Source organism: Elephas maximus, chromosome 6 (assembly GCF_024166365.1).
Source record: "Elephas maximus indicus isolate mEleMax1 chromosome 6, mEleMax1 primary haplotype, whole genome shotgun sequence".
Lineage (NCBI taxonomy): Eukaryota > Metazoa > Chordata > Mammalia > Proboscidea > Elephantidae > Elephas > Elephas maximus.
Window position 1 is genome coordinate 65,400,069 of NC_064824.1, and position 15,763 is coordinate 65,415,831.

The window sequence follows — 15,763 nt, forward strand, 5'->3', positions numbered from 1 at the left end:
CCCGGCTCGCTGGGGTCTGAGCAACCAGAGCTAAAGCGCGTAAACCACCGAGGGTCACCAGGTTTCCATACCCACCTTTGTCCAGAGCGCATGCTGTTTTTATTTTATTTTGTTTAGCCTTTGAAAGTTTTCCTCCTTGCTGCAAGCCCTTCCGCAAAAGGCAGATTTTACGCGCTGCTGCAGATGGATGGTGCTGCCGGGCTGAGTCCGAATCCCCAGTAGCTCAGTGCGTTGGCTTCTCGATCCCTATCCAGAACGCACAGACTTACTCTTAGAGATTGTTTAGTATATGGCCAGTTGTCGCCGCAGGAGTCTCTGTTTGGGAAAGTTATTGAAATACGTCGGTACTTCTGAGCGGCCCCCGCGTGGCGCAGCGGCCCCCGCCTGGCGCAGCTGAGGAGTGACTCTGGTCGTTGACAGAGGCAATGGGGTTGCAGCGGGGAATGGAGGTGGTGAGGGCAGCTCCCTGCCAGCCAACTAGAATCTCTGGTAAAATAAAGCATTGGCCCAATACAGGCAGTCGGTTCTTGAACTGAGAACAGCGCTCTTCCTGCTATGTATCTCCGTAATCTTTGTCAGTGGAGAAATCTTTTGTCCAGGAACAAAACAAAACAAACCTAAATCACAGAATCCACTTCGGTTGGCTTCGTTTCTGATTTGGTAAAACAGAGGAAAGACTGCTAATAGAAATACTGTGAAAAAAAATCTGGAGGGAGCTGTCCAAAGTGTTAGACATTTCTTTCCCCTTTATTGGGGGGAGGAGAGAGATAAATTTTTCGCTTTCTCTTAATTTAGTAATTTATTTTAAAGCAGATGATTAAACGTTGGTATACCTGCAGTAATGTTAGTTTTGTGTCCAAGGATATTTGCAAAATTTTCAACACTTAACTAATGAGCTGCAAGTAGAATTTTTAGTACTTTTTTTATTTGAACACTTAACACATCACATTTGGGTTTAGTAGAAAATTAATGCTAAATATTTCCTCTTAGGAGGTATCACATCTAGTTTAAAAGTCTATGGTTTTCAGCTATAAATAGAGTATAGGCTTGTAGTTGTAGTTATATTTCCATACAATATTTATTAGCACTGAGTGATTATTTTAATGTTTCAGTGTTTTAGTTGATGTAACTTCCAGGACTTTTGTTAAGGTTATTAAACTTATTGAGCAGTTGATTTTATTTTATGTTTCATTTAGGCGATGCCATAAGCTGGTAAAACTCTTTTCACCTTTGGGTTGATATGGGGAATAGGATTAAAATGTTTTATGCATTATTTTAACTAATAATTTTAAAATAAACTTAAATTAAAATTTGTGTTGCCAATAACAGCCAGTCCTAAGAATGGAAATTTTAAGGTAAAAGAAATTAGAGCCTTTGTATTTATTCACTTTAAAATGTTTTTTTTTTTTTTTTTGAGGAAAGAGAAAGCTTTTACTTTGGAAAATATCTTTTTATATATATTTAAAGATATTTTCCAAGCTACTAGGGTAAAATATAATCAAGTGCAGAGAAACGTGTCAGTGGCATAAATATTAGAATAAAAGCAGTAGGAGATTTGTTTAACTGAAAGCAGAAATAATTCTGGGTGTGTATGGGTGTGTGTGCAGGCACAGGAGAGTTAGTGGGTAGTGAAGCCACTACCCGCTGGAATTTAAGTTCTGCCAGTTCGGCAAATGCACTTCAGTTTTGACTTGTTTTGCTGCAGGGCAGCCCGTGAGCTGCGACTGCCATATTTTCTAGATTGATTTTAGTAACTCAATTAAATGTCAACTTGTCAAGTCTCTAGGCCACTAAATCCACTTTTTGACCTATACCAGATTTTAATTTCATTACTCATTGGGTAACTTCTAAAAAGAAGTTTTTTTTACTTTTACTATGAAAAGCGATGCAATAGATGCCATTACTTAGCTTATGAACTATAACTTATTTGATATGTTAAATAGTCATGTTTAGAGTTTGTATATTTATAGGTAAGACAGTGAGATTTATTTTATACTAATAGCAATTTGTTTTCATTAATTAATGGTACAATCATTCTTTTTTTTTTAAACTAATGACTTTAGGGAAGTTATTTAATGTCGTACGGAAAGCCTGAACTAGTTCAGTAAATCCCAAATTCATTTGCACTCTTGAGCCCCCTTATATACACTCTTATTCCAGCGTAGAACTGGAAAGGTTCTCTGAGGCTGTGTAAAAACACCCTGTGTTTGAAACAAATTCACCAAGCCTTCCTAAATGATGAGCATACTTTAGCGGGGAAAAGGGGGTAGTCTCATTGTCTTTAGTTATCTGTTATTAATAAGATGCTGGCTTATTCAATTAAAAGTTAACAAATTGTACTGCACTCCTACTATGTGTAAGTCACTCTTCTAGTTGTTTGGGATATACCAGAGAATAAGCCAGACAAAGATCCCTGCCCTTCTAGATCTTATCTTCTATTAAAATAAAAACTGAACCTGTTGCCATTAAGTCAATTCCAACTCATAGCAACCGTATAGGATGGAGAATTGCCCCCATAGGGTTTCTAAGGCTGTAAATCTTTAGGAAACAGACTACCACATCCTTCTCCCTTGGAGCGGCTGGTGGGTTCGAATCACCAACCTTTCAGTTAGCAGCGGAGTTCTTAACCACTTTCTTGCCAGGGCTCCTTTAATCTTCTATTGGGTGAAATAAATCACAAGCAAAAAAACATGTTAAGTAAATACCTTGTATAGAATATTTATCTCCTATCAAACCCCTTTTTCTAAACTTCCCATCCCATGGCCCAATCTTTTTCCATCTCATTCTCTCTTTCATCAATACACTCCTACACATACGCTAAATACACTTAAATAAATTGAGGAACTGGAAAGTAAACATGGCTGTAATCCGGTATAGCTACCCGCTCTTTCTCCCTAAGTGCTGTATTAAAAACACCAACACCTTTGCCCAAGATGTAGGGGGTGGAAGGCAAAAGGTGAGGTGACAAAATACAGAAAAATAAAAACCAAACCCAATGCCCTCAAGTCGATTCCGACTCATAGCGACCCTATAGGACAGAGTACAACTGCTCCCACAGAGTTTCCAAGGAGCGCCTGGCGGATTTGAACTGCCGACCCTTTAGTTAGCAGACGTAGCACTTAACCACTATGCCACCAGGGTTTCCGACAAGATACAGATCCTTAAAAAAAATTTCTTAAAATCAAATCATATTTTTCAGAGGAACTAAAATGGGAAACATTAACCTTTGCCATATTTAACTTAACATTTTAAAAGGCATTTATGACTACCCAAAGTAGTGGCGCAGTGGTTAAGAGCTCGACAGCTAACCAAAAGGTCGGCAGTTCAAATTCAGCAGCTGCTCCTTGGAAACCGTGTGGGGCATTTTTATTCTGTTTCCTAGGGTCGCTATGAATCGCAACGCACCTAACAACGACGACAACAGCAACAAAGTCGAATCTACATAGCCTCTTAGAAAGCGGACAAATGAGATAGTAGTCGTAAGGAAGGATTCAAAAGAATAATTCTAATGAGAAATGCTCTGCTGCTTCCACGTTGAAAGTGTCATATTCATGTACCCCTGTGAAAGCTGACCGAAACCCCATGTAGGCTTTGAAGCCAAAGTTTTCCCTGAAGTTTGTGCACCCCGCCCCACAAAAAAAGAGACTCATCATCTTATCTTCTAATAAGAAAAGCCAAAATATTTTTTAAATTTCAAAGTAAGTTCGACTTTATTTAATTCAAAATCAGTTTGGCTCTCCAGCCAGTCCAATTACAGATGAAACTTTGCAATAGTTTATCCAGGTTCTATTCTCTTATGTATAAAACAGTGTGCAGTTAGTTCCAGTGTCACTTCCTGTGGTTCCCATTTGATTATTTTCTTTTGCGTCTTTAGCTTTCATCTCAAAAGAATTGTTATTTCTTACCCTCATATGAATAGAATTTTGCTTGATGTTCAAAAACTCATTTGCAAGTGATATTTTCATATTACAGGAAAAGTGAAACTGTACTTCCAAAAAGCTCTACTACATAAGGAATTAATACCAACTTCTTCATAAATTTTATTATGACAGAATATTAGTGCAGAGCACACACTGCTAAGAGTTTTTTCCGACTGGATTTCCATTGTTTTGGGGAAGTCTTCATGATTCCTGCTATCCAAGCCAGTTTTAGGAGATGGGGAGCAGGTTTCTAATGTTGTCATCTCAGTTTTTTATTAGTCCAGAGCCAAGGACACAGGCATTACTAAGTTAAACCTGGGTTATCTTCTTTGTGGCCCAAATGCAAAACTTTATGAAAAAAATGTTTTAAAAAGGTCAAGTAAACAAAGAGACCAATGTTAACATATTTAGCAAACGAAGTCACCTCTGGCGGGTTAGTAAAGGGTTAGACTGGAGCTCAGCAGTTATCAGATAGTTGGAGCTGGAAAAAGCAAGGTCATTAGTCCAACCTCCTGTGTGTGTATGCGAGAACTTTAATTTAGGAAGCTGATATTAATTGCTCCAAAACCAAACCCATTGCCATCGAGTCGATTCCAGCTCATAGCGACCCCATAGAGTTCGCAAGGAGCGCCTGGTGGATTCAAACTGCCAGCCTTTTGGTTAGTAGACATAGCTCTTAACCACTGTGCCACTGGGGTTTCCTGATTGTGCAAAGCCAGGTGCAAGAACTGAGAGTATTAGTTAACTCCCCTGCCAGTTTCCCATTAATAGCTCTTCATTTTATAAGAGTTTGTGCATGTAATTATTTTAATATATGATATAATATTACACTGTATTAATGTCATTTTGGGATCAAGAAAATGATAAATTTGGAGATGTCTAAGATTTTTAGGCTAGAGTTAACTTTGTATATAAAATATTTGTATTTAATCCAGTCTTTATGTTTATAAATTCCTTTAAATAACTAGTAGATTCTCTAGAACAGGGTTTCTTATCTCAAGGAGTCAGTGGACATCAGAGGGGTCAGTGAGTGAGCTTTTGGGGTCTAGGAAATAGCAAAATTGTTGGCAAGCTTTTTTTATTCTCAGATGTTCCAAAATCAGGGAAAAATGGTTAAGAAAAGGCTAAGAGCTACTTCTCTAAATTAGTTTCAAAAAAATAAAAAAAGCGGGACAAATAGGGGGACCTGCATGGATAGGAAGAGGATTTTCAATAACCAGCACTCTCATTTGGCGCTCAAGGATAAGAAAATAAAGAATATGTATTGGTAGAAACCCAGAAAGCAACTTCCGCAGGGTCTTGAAAAGACACTTAATTGTCTTAAAATGCAAACTTGCAACTGAAAAGATGGTCTATAACTGTTATATTGCAACTTGGCTCTGAGTTATTGTGGTTAATATTTTCTTTGGTATTTGAATATGAAATATGTTTATGTGATATATAGGTAACATCAGGGTGGTAAACAAGACTTGTTGGTTACTTTTCCAGGGCCCTTGCTCTCAAAGACAATTGCCAGAGGTAGAGTTTGGTTTTTTACAATGTTATGAATATTACATGGTATTAGACAAGAAAAATTATACCCAATATAAACCAATGCACCATGGCATCGTGAACAGAGCAAACGAACTAACAGTAAGGCCTTCTGAATTCTGTGTCTGTCTATCCAGCTGCAGTGCTGTCAGTAGCCACCACAGCCCCCACTACCTCAGTTCTATGTCTGCAAAATGGCAATGGGTAGCATCACAGACTGCTTGAATTCTAATCTTTGGGGAATTAGACGAATGAATATGATTAATATATGTTGATTTCTCAGAATGAACATAGCTGTCTAATTACGGATTGTGAGAGATCCTGTATTTTGTTATAAGCCACTAACAAATAATGGATTACATCTTTAAAATAATTACAGTGATTATTTTATCCAAAGAAATAAAAGATAAGCTTCAGTTTCTAACCATGCTCACTAAAATACAAAGTAAGCCAATCCCAAAATTACTCAATGATAGATATGGGTTTGGTTTTTTTTGGGTTTAGCCACCAATAGTCATTTTTCCTCTCTATGTTGGTTCCTTCTATCCATCTACCTATAGCTATATATCTATATATATTTATATCTTTATTCTTTTCATATTTACATTTTAAATGTTTTAAAGAGTTATTTCAATGATGCCTGAAATTGTCTCCTGACTTTATGTCATAATAAGCCAAGAATCAGATGACATTATAACTCAAACCTTTACTAAGGGACATTTATAATAAATGTCAGTAAGTGGAGAGATTGCCAAAATAGGAATATATATTATATATACAATCCCAATTAAATTCCTAAAAGACTGCTGTAAATTTCACAGAGGTTCTACAGTTAATATGGAATAACAAATAGGTTATAATGGCAAAGATTTTATTAAATAAAAATGAAAGCATCAAGGGGAGGTTGCACTTTCAGCTATTTAAAGATATTGCAAAATGGCAACAATTAATACATGTTACCAGTACATAAGCATGCAGATAAACCAATAGAAGAGAATAAAAGAGCTCAGATGCCAACTCTAAAGTATGTAAAAACTAAGCATGATATGAAATAATAACAAATTGGTGGGAAAAGAAAAATTATCGATTTGTGCTGCTGGGAAAATTGAGTCACAATCCTTAGTTCACATTACATTCTGAAATAAATGTCAGACGAAATAACGAATTATGTAAAGAAACATTTAAAACAGAAAAAATACAGACTTCTTAAACATAAGCATAATGGAAAAAAAGTTTAAAGGTTTAGCCATATAAAAGTTACCAACTTTTAAGTAAAAAATAATTAGATAAATGAAGAAGGTAGGAAAATATTTTTGACACTAATGACCAGTAACACTTTAAAATTTACTCTTACTAAAACCCTTCAGTGTTTTCTACTACTAGCAGACTTATCTCCAAGTATTGTGGTTCCCAATTATGTCCATCTCCCTCACTAGACCGAAAACTTCTTAAAGAGAGAGACTTATACTCATCATTGTATCCCCAGTGCTTTGTACATAGATGGGGCACAGTAGGCATTATCATTGGGGATATGTGTATATATATATATCCCTATATATATACACATATCCCCAATGATATCCCTATATATATAAACATATCCCCAACAGAAAATGGACAAAAAAATAGATAATTTACCAAGAAAGGAGGTATATACTTTCAATAAACATAAAATTTTTGACTTAATGATAAAACAAATGAAAAGTTAAAAATGCTAATAGCGTTATTTAACTTACCAAAGTAGTAAAGATTATAAATTAAGGTTAATTCGTTTATAAAGGTTGATGAAGATGAGGTGGACTACAGAATCTCATAAAATTCTGGTAAGCAGATTCACAGGTATTTTTAGAATTTCTTGGTTGCAGGCCACAGAAGTCAATCACGGACAGCTTAAGGATAAGACCCATAACTAAAGAAAAGGTGCTTTGTAGTTTATAGAATCAGAAGAATAAGAGAGGAAACAAAATGGCTGCAGAGATTGTGGGAGGAATTGATTAAGTATTTTTGGTATCCCATTACTGGGATGAATCACCATGAGTCCTTTTCTGCGCATGTGTCAATTTACTTCAGATCCAGTTTCCTGGGATGGAGCTGTAACTGATCTAGCTTAGATTTCATGCCCACACCTTAGTCAGTGGATCACTGGGCACTTGATTGCTAGGCCTACCAAGAAAGACCCCATGCAAAGGAAAATGAGGGGGAATGGATGCTGGGTAGATAAAAACAATAGACATCCACTGTGTGTATCAAGAGCCTGAAACGTATTACTTTGTTTTAACAATACTACTTCTAAGAATTAATTCCACAGAATGAATCAGAGGCACATAGTTTCATTGAAGTGCCATTTGTAGTAGCTTAAAAGTAGAGCTGCTCTATTTGGCCAATGGTAAGGGAATAGTTAAATTACAATACCATTGAAGTATGATTTTGAAGTATAGGTAATAACATTGGAAAAGGCTGATGAAGTAATAGTGAAAAAAGCAGGTTTTAAAATATAATGTGAAGGAGGAGATTCTACTTTGATATACTGAAAAGATTCCATAAAATGCTAATGTTTGTTATTTTTGGATAGTGGGGTTATGAATAATTTTACTTTCAAGTTTATAAAAATATTTTTGCAAGGAACAGGTACTACTTTTAAAATTAGACAAAAAAAGAATCTATGCTGAAAAAACACAAAAGTATAACTGTAGAAGTGATAATGTAAGTAAATTGGAGGCAAAACATTGGACTGATACACTTAATTTTAGAAGGAAAGGAGCTAATTGGCCAACATCCCTTTGTCCTTATTAAGTTACTATACATCAAATGAAATCTGGCTAGTTTCCTATTTGGAGAGATTTTCAGAAGTCATTTTGACTTCACTCTTCAAATCTTTATCTCGACATGATGTTTCCAGTAAAGAATTTAACATTTATTTGCATTTTATGATTTAAATAAAGAATTTTGTTGATATGGGAAGTTAAAAATGGAATAAAAACACTGTGTTGTGTGTATTTCATTAATTACACCACTAATTCTTATTAGGTCAAGCTAAATTTTAGACAATATGCACTATTACATCTTTTTTAAACAGCTTTACTGAGGTATAATTCACATGCCATATAATGTACCCACTTAAAGTGTATGATTCAATGGTTTTTAGTATATTCACAGTCATTTTGTCACCTTAAGGAGAAACTCCGTACCCTTTAGCTACCACACTCCTGTCACCCATTTCCCAGTCCCCAGGCTTAACCAACTGCTAATCTACTTTTTGTTTCTGTAGATTCCTAGTCTTTGCGACTGTTTTTTTTTTTCACTTAGCATAATATTTTCAAGGTTCATCCAAGTTGTAGCATATTTCAATAATTCTTTCATTTTTCTGACTGAATAATATTCTATTGCATAGATATACCATATTTTGTTTATTCATTTATCAGTTGAAGGATGCCTGGGTTGGTTCCACATTTTGGCTATTATGAATAATGCTGCTACAAACATTTCTTTACAAGTATAGCCATGTTTTCATTTCTCTTGGGTATGTATACCTAGGAGCTGAAATGCTGGGTCGTATGGTAACTATAATGAGTCCCTGGGTGGCACAAACAGTTAAGCCATTAGTACTATGAGCCAAAAATTGATTTGATGAAACACAACAACGAAAACAACTACCCAAAAGGTTGGCAGTTCAAACCCACCCAGAGACACCTTGAAAGCCTGGAGATCTGTTTCTGAAATAACAAAGCCTTGAAAACCCTAGGGAGCAGCTCTACTTTGCAAACGTGGGGTCGCCATGAGTTGGAATCAACTCTAAGGCAACCAACAACAAGAATAACAACAACATGGTAACTATGTCTGGGGAGCTACCAGACTTTTCCAAAGCAGTTGCAGCATTTATGTTCCCACCAGCGGTGTATGAGGGTTCCAGTTTCTCCACAACTTCTTATTGGGCTTTTTGATTCTAGCCATCTTAGTGCGTGTGAATTGGTATCTCACTATGGATCTTACGTGTGTTTCTTTGATGAGTAATGATATTCAGCATCTTTGCATGTTCTTATTGACCATTTGTATACCCTCTTTGGAGAAATACCTTATTCAGATCCTTCTGCTCATTTTTTAATTGGAATGGTGGAAATTTTCTTAAAAGCATTTGTTATTGTAATACATTTTTGAGTAGCGTTTTACTCTGGAATATTGACAGAGCTTTGCACAGGATGATTTTGATGATCTCATGAATTATGCCTGAGAAAATAATGAAATTATTGGAAAAGAACAGAGGAGGAAAATGAAAATTGGTTGATAATTTGTTCCTGCTTACAACCATTGCCTTCTTGTACCTCATTGGGGTGGAGTGTACAGCCTGACAACTAGTTTCATTCCAGGGTATAGGGTAGGGCCAATTTTGTTGTTATTATTTTCTTTTGTTAAATTAATGTATTTAATTTTTGGAGAAAAGAAAAAAACCTGTTACCATCAAGTCACTTCTGACTTATAGTGACCCTGTAGGACAGAGTAGAACTGCCCCATAGGGCTTCCAAGGAGTGGGTGGTGATTTTGAACTCCTGACCTTTTGGTTAGCAGCCAAGCTCCTAACCACTGTGCCACCAGTGCTCCTAATTTTTGAATAGGTAATATGTACATATGAACATTCACTCAGTTCTTATCACCTCTCTGTCCCTGAATTGGTGATCAATCTTATTAGTTTCTTGGTCTTTTTCCAGGTTGTCTATGTACATGCAAGCAAATGCTAAGAAGTATACATTTCCGCTAATTTTTATACAAATGGTAACACATTATATCCATGTTGTGCTTCATACTTTTTATACTTAGCATACTTAGAGGACTTTCCATATCAATATTTAAAGAGCTTCATCTTTTATTTTTACTACCCCATGGTATTCTATCGGTTGAAATTACCATAATTTGTTTATTATTATCCAGAATCCAGAACAATTATATTGTATCCAGTCTTTTTGTTGGCAGAAAGAAGGCAATAATGAATAATATTGTACACGTTATTTCAGTTTGTACAGGAATCTATAGGAGCTAGAAGTGGAGCTGCTGGTTAAAATGTGTTTGTTTACTTTTTAAAATGCGTGTGTATTTATTTATTTTCAAATTTGATTATCTGGCCTTCCCTGTCTTCAGTTTGGTGATTAATAGTGCTGAATAAGGCTGGACCAAAGATCTGGTTTCATGACATCACCCTAGCGTCTTCTCCCAGCTTACACTTATCTATCAACATACTTCAAATATGCAAATTATTTTGATATAATCTCAATTGGCAATCTTCCAGCATCTATTTAACTATCTTGGCCATAAAAATAACTACTAGAAGAGGGAGCTTTTGTCGAATTGTTCTTTAATTTCAGATGTTTTCCTTTCCCATCCTCTAGTCTTCTAGACTAAATAAATTACATGAATAATGTGAAGAATAGTCATTCAGTTACTAAATGACAAAATTAAAAATAATCATGTCCAATGTTGGCAAGAATATAGTGAATCTGGTGCTTTCAGACACTGTTCATTGCAATTACAACTGGCACAGCCCTTTTGGAAAGCAATTTGCCAGTATATAAGAAAAACAGATAAAAATATCTATACTCTCTGATCCATTAATACTCTTTTTGGGAATATAGCCTAATGAAATTGTGCAAAATATGGAAAATGTCATATGTTTGAAGATGTCGATGTATGTGTTATGTACAGTAAAAAATCAGAAGCAACTTAGATGTCCAGAGATACAATTTGGCACATCCATTTGAGAGGAAAATAACCCATGTCACTAAGTTGATTCTGACTTACAGCGACTCTATAGGGCAGAGTAGGACTACCCCATAGGGTTTCCAAGGCTGTAATCTTTATGGAAGCAGACTGCCGCATCTTTCTCCTGTAGAGTGGCTGGTGGGTTCACGGCTGGTGGGTTCAAACCACTGACCTTTTGATCAGCAGCCAGTAGCTTAATCACTGCACTACCAGAGCTCCTTGAGAGGGTAGTATGTGTCCATTAAAAGTAAATATGAGGATTATAAAAAATAGAAGTACTTATGCTGTAATATTTCTTGGGGGAAATGTGGTCTAAAATGCTATGCAAGCCCTACTATAGCTATATAAAACAAAAATATATATGAACACTGAGATCATAAATATGTTGTAAAATGATGGGTTGCTATGAATTGGAGTTGACTTAGTGGCAGTGGGTTTGGTTTGGTTCGGTTTAAAATGGTAGGAACATAGATTCTTCCCTCCATGTCTTTTTATCTCCAGTTTTCTAGACTATTTTATGACTTTCTTAAATTAAAAAAAAATACAACTAAATTTTCCATTTGTCTTTAATATTTTTGCACTGACTATAAAACATGGTTTTTTGGTGGCTGTAACTTCCTTGGTGCTATTCAGTGATATGAGATTTTTTTAATATTCATATTATACAGTTGAGTTCATCTGAGTATTTGCAACACAGATGTGTTTTGTGTTTTAAAGTGCTCTCTCATTCCCTTCTGTGTATCAAACCCACTAAAAAAATCTGTTGCCATCGAGTTGATTCTGAGTTGTAGCGACCTTATAGGACAGAGTAGAACTGCCCCAGAGAGTTTCCAAGGAGTGCCTAGTAGATTCAAACTGCCGACCATTTGGTTAACAGCAATAGCTCTTAACCACTATGCCAAGAGGGTTTCCTCTACGTATCAAAGGACATATTACTGAACTTCCTCCCAGTCTCATTCATGATGATATACTTTCTCTTTTGGAAAAATAATTCCAAATATATTGAACAGTCCTGAACTTGCCTCCTGCCTACTACTCAGCCTTATTCTTCTACCACTGTCTCCATGCCTACTAAGCTCTTGTTAACCTGATCTTCTTCCCTCTCAAGCACACTAAGCCTCATGGTTATTTTAGTTAACATTTTAAAGTCATTATGTTCCTCAATATTAGGATTCTCTTTTAAAAGAACTAGTTAGAAATAAGGCAAGTATGAACAACCTCTATGAGGAAGAAGAGAAGTTCACCCCATCAGATTGCTTCCTAATGCTTTATTGAAGTCTACATATTTTGTTAAAATAATCTCAGTGAAAGTTTTAATGTGGCAAAAAATATAAAAAAAAAAATAGTGCACATAAATCCACTTACCTCACAAAGTAGGTAGACTCTAGATAAACTTGCCCCTTTAGTTACATACCCTTAAGAAAAAGCATAATAAAAACCAAATGAGAAAAAGAGCCTTTTTACATATAAGTTAATTTGTTAACTTGAAGTGAAGTAGGAAGGAACATTGTAAAGCACGTATTTTGTCTTCTAACTCTTTGGGAAATGAATACAGTGACATTAGCTTTCTTTACTGAAATGCATTTTATAGCATAGACTATCTTGTTATCCTTGCCCAGTTGATTATCACATTATCTTCAAAGTATTAAGCTTACAGTTAATTTCAAAGAGAATGCAGTGAGAATAAGAGTGTCATCTCATGTTTGAAGCATTGTATTTTACAGTTCCATGTACTTATCGTTCCTGTCAAGTGAACTGAGTTTGATTTTCTCCCTAATAAAGATGTTATTTTCTAACACAGTGTGTCAGTTAGTAGATTGGATCATTTCGAAGCCACAGTGGAGAAGGTGGAGGACAGTGGTATAGATCTCAGAAAGGCTTGCTTCTGACATACTCCTGTATGTGGTTCGCCTGCACTATTTTGGGGGAACAAATCAAATTAAAAAAAAAAAGTTCCTGTTTTGATTATTGAGAGATAAAACTCCTCTTTCTCCCTCAGTCGTACCCTTTAGGGAAATCAGTGCTGTATCTCTGTCATGTTGTTATTGTTGTTGTTAGGCGCTGTTGAGTCAGTTCCGACTCATAGCGACCTTATGTCCAACAGAATGAAACTCTGCCTGGTCCTGCGCCATCCTCGAAATCCTTGTTATGTTTGAGCCCATTGTGGCAACCACTGTGTCATTTCATCTCCTTGAGGGTCTTCTTCTTTTTCGCTGACCCCGTACTTTACCAAGCTTCATGTTCTTCTCCAGGTACTGGTCCCTCCTGATAACATGTCCGAAGTATATGAGACAAAGTCTTATCATCCTCGCTTCTAAGGAGCACTCCAGCTGTATGTCTTCCAAGACAGATTTGTTTGTTCTTCTGACAGTCCATGGTATTTTCAATATTCTTTGCCAGCACTGTAATTCCAAGGCATCTATTCTTCTTCAGTCTTCCTTATTCACTGTCCAGCTTTCACATATGTATAAGAGACATCTCATATCATTTGCTATTTCAAACTCAGAGATTTCACTTTCTTCCAACTTCTCCACCAACACCAGTTGATAGTTAAAAAAGTTATGGATATCTTCAGTATAAAAAAATTTTCAATAGCCTTCTTAGCTCTGAAATTATATTCATTTAAAAATGCATTTATAGTTAAGCACTCAGTTGTAATTTGAGGTAGGGATGACATAAAAAATGTGAAAATTAAGGAAAAAATGTGATTTTTGTAAATGGGACAATGTTTCATATGCCATTATACTTTTTATTGATAGTACTACTATGAATAAAAATACCAGCAGTAAAGAATTTTTGCAGTGTTAATATGTATTAGATATAGAATAGAATAGCTAAGCGTTTTGCAGGTATTAGGTTATTTAGTGCTTGACACAACTTTCAGAGCCAAATGTTATTATCTCCATTTTATAGATGTTGAAACTGAGAGCAAGACACAAGTTAACATTTTCAAGGCTCAAAAGTGAGTTACTGATGGAGTCAACAATCCAACATAGAGTCTCAAACAAAAAATATACTGCTTTTGTTTATGAGCTTTTGGAGAAGTAGAGCAATTGGATTTTCAACTTTTGCCCCTCTGCTGAAAACACTCCCTAATGGAAGTGAAATTTCTATTTTATATATATATATATATATTTATGTACATATATAATATATATGTATAATATATATATATATTATATATATAAAATATCTATATTATATATAGATATAATATATATATATATATATATCTGTCAGTTTGTTGTACTGTGGGGGCTTGCCTGTTGCTGTGAGGCTGGAAGCTATGCCACCGGTATTCAAAGAGCAGCAGGGTCACCCATGGCAGACAGGTTTCAGCTGAACTTCCAGACTAAGACAGACTAGGAAGAAGGACCTACTTCCGAAAAAAATTAGCCAGTGAAAACCTTATGAATAGCAGCAGAACACTGTTTGATATAGTGCTGGAAGATGAGCCCCTCAGGTTGGAAGGAACTCAGAAGACAACTGGGGAAGAGCTGCCTCATCAAAGGAGAGTCCCCCTTAATGATATGGATGGAGTCAAGCTTTCGGGGCCTTCATTTGCTGATGTGGTGCGACTCAAAATGAGAAGAAGCAGCTACAAACATCCATTTATAATTGGGACGTGGCATGTATGAAGTATGAATCTAGAAAAATTGGAAATCGTAAAAAATGAAACGGAACACATAAACATCGATATCCTAGGCATTAAAAAAAAAAAAAATAGTGAGCTGAAATTTACTCTTGAATGTTGAGTAGCTACAGCAAATAGAAGAAATGGTGAAGTAAAATTGCTGAACAGAAGATTTCAAAGTTTGGCTCAAGAAGACAAAGTCAAGTATTATAATGACACATGCAAAGACCTGGAGTTAGAAAACCAAAAGGGAAGAACATGTTTGGCATTTCTCCAGTGGGAAGAACTAAAGAAAAACTTCAAGCCCCATCTTGCAATGTTGAAAGATTCTATTGGGAAAGTATTAAATGATGCAGGAAGCATCAAAAGAAGATGGAAGGAATACACAGAGTCACTCTACCAGAAAGGATTGGTCAGTGTTCAGACATTTCAGGAGGTAGCGTACGATCAGGAGTCAATGGTACTGAAGGAAAAGATCTAAGCTGCACTGAAGGCATTGGTGAAAAACAAGGCTCCAGAAATTGATGGAATACCAACTGAGATATTTCTAGAAATGCATGCAGCATTAGAAGTGCTCACTCATCTATGCTGAGAAATTTAAAAGACAAACACCTGGCTAACTGACTGGAAGAGATCCATATCTATGCCTATTCCAAAGAAAGGTGATCCAACAGAAAGTGGAAGTTATTGAACAATGTCATTAATATCACACACAAGTAAAATTTTGCTGAAGATTATTCAAAAGTGGTTGCAGCAGTATATCAACAGGAGGCTGCCAGAAATTCAAGCTAGATTCAGAAGGGAATGTGGAACCAGGGATATTATTGCTGATGTCAGGTGGATCATAGCAGAAAGCAGAGAGTATCAGAAAGATGTTTACCTGTGTTTTATTGACTATACATAGGCGTTCACCTGTGTGGGTCATGACAAA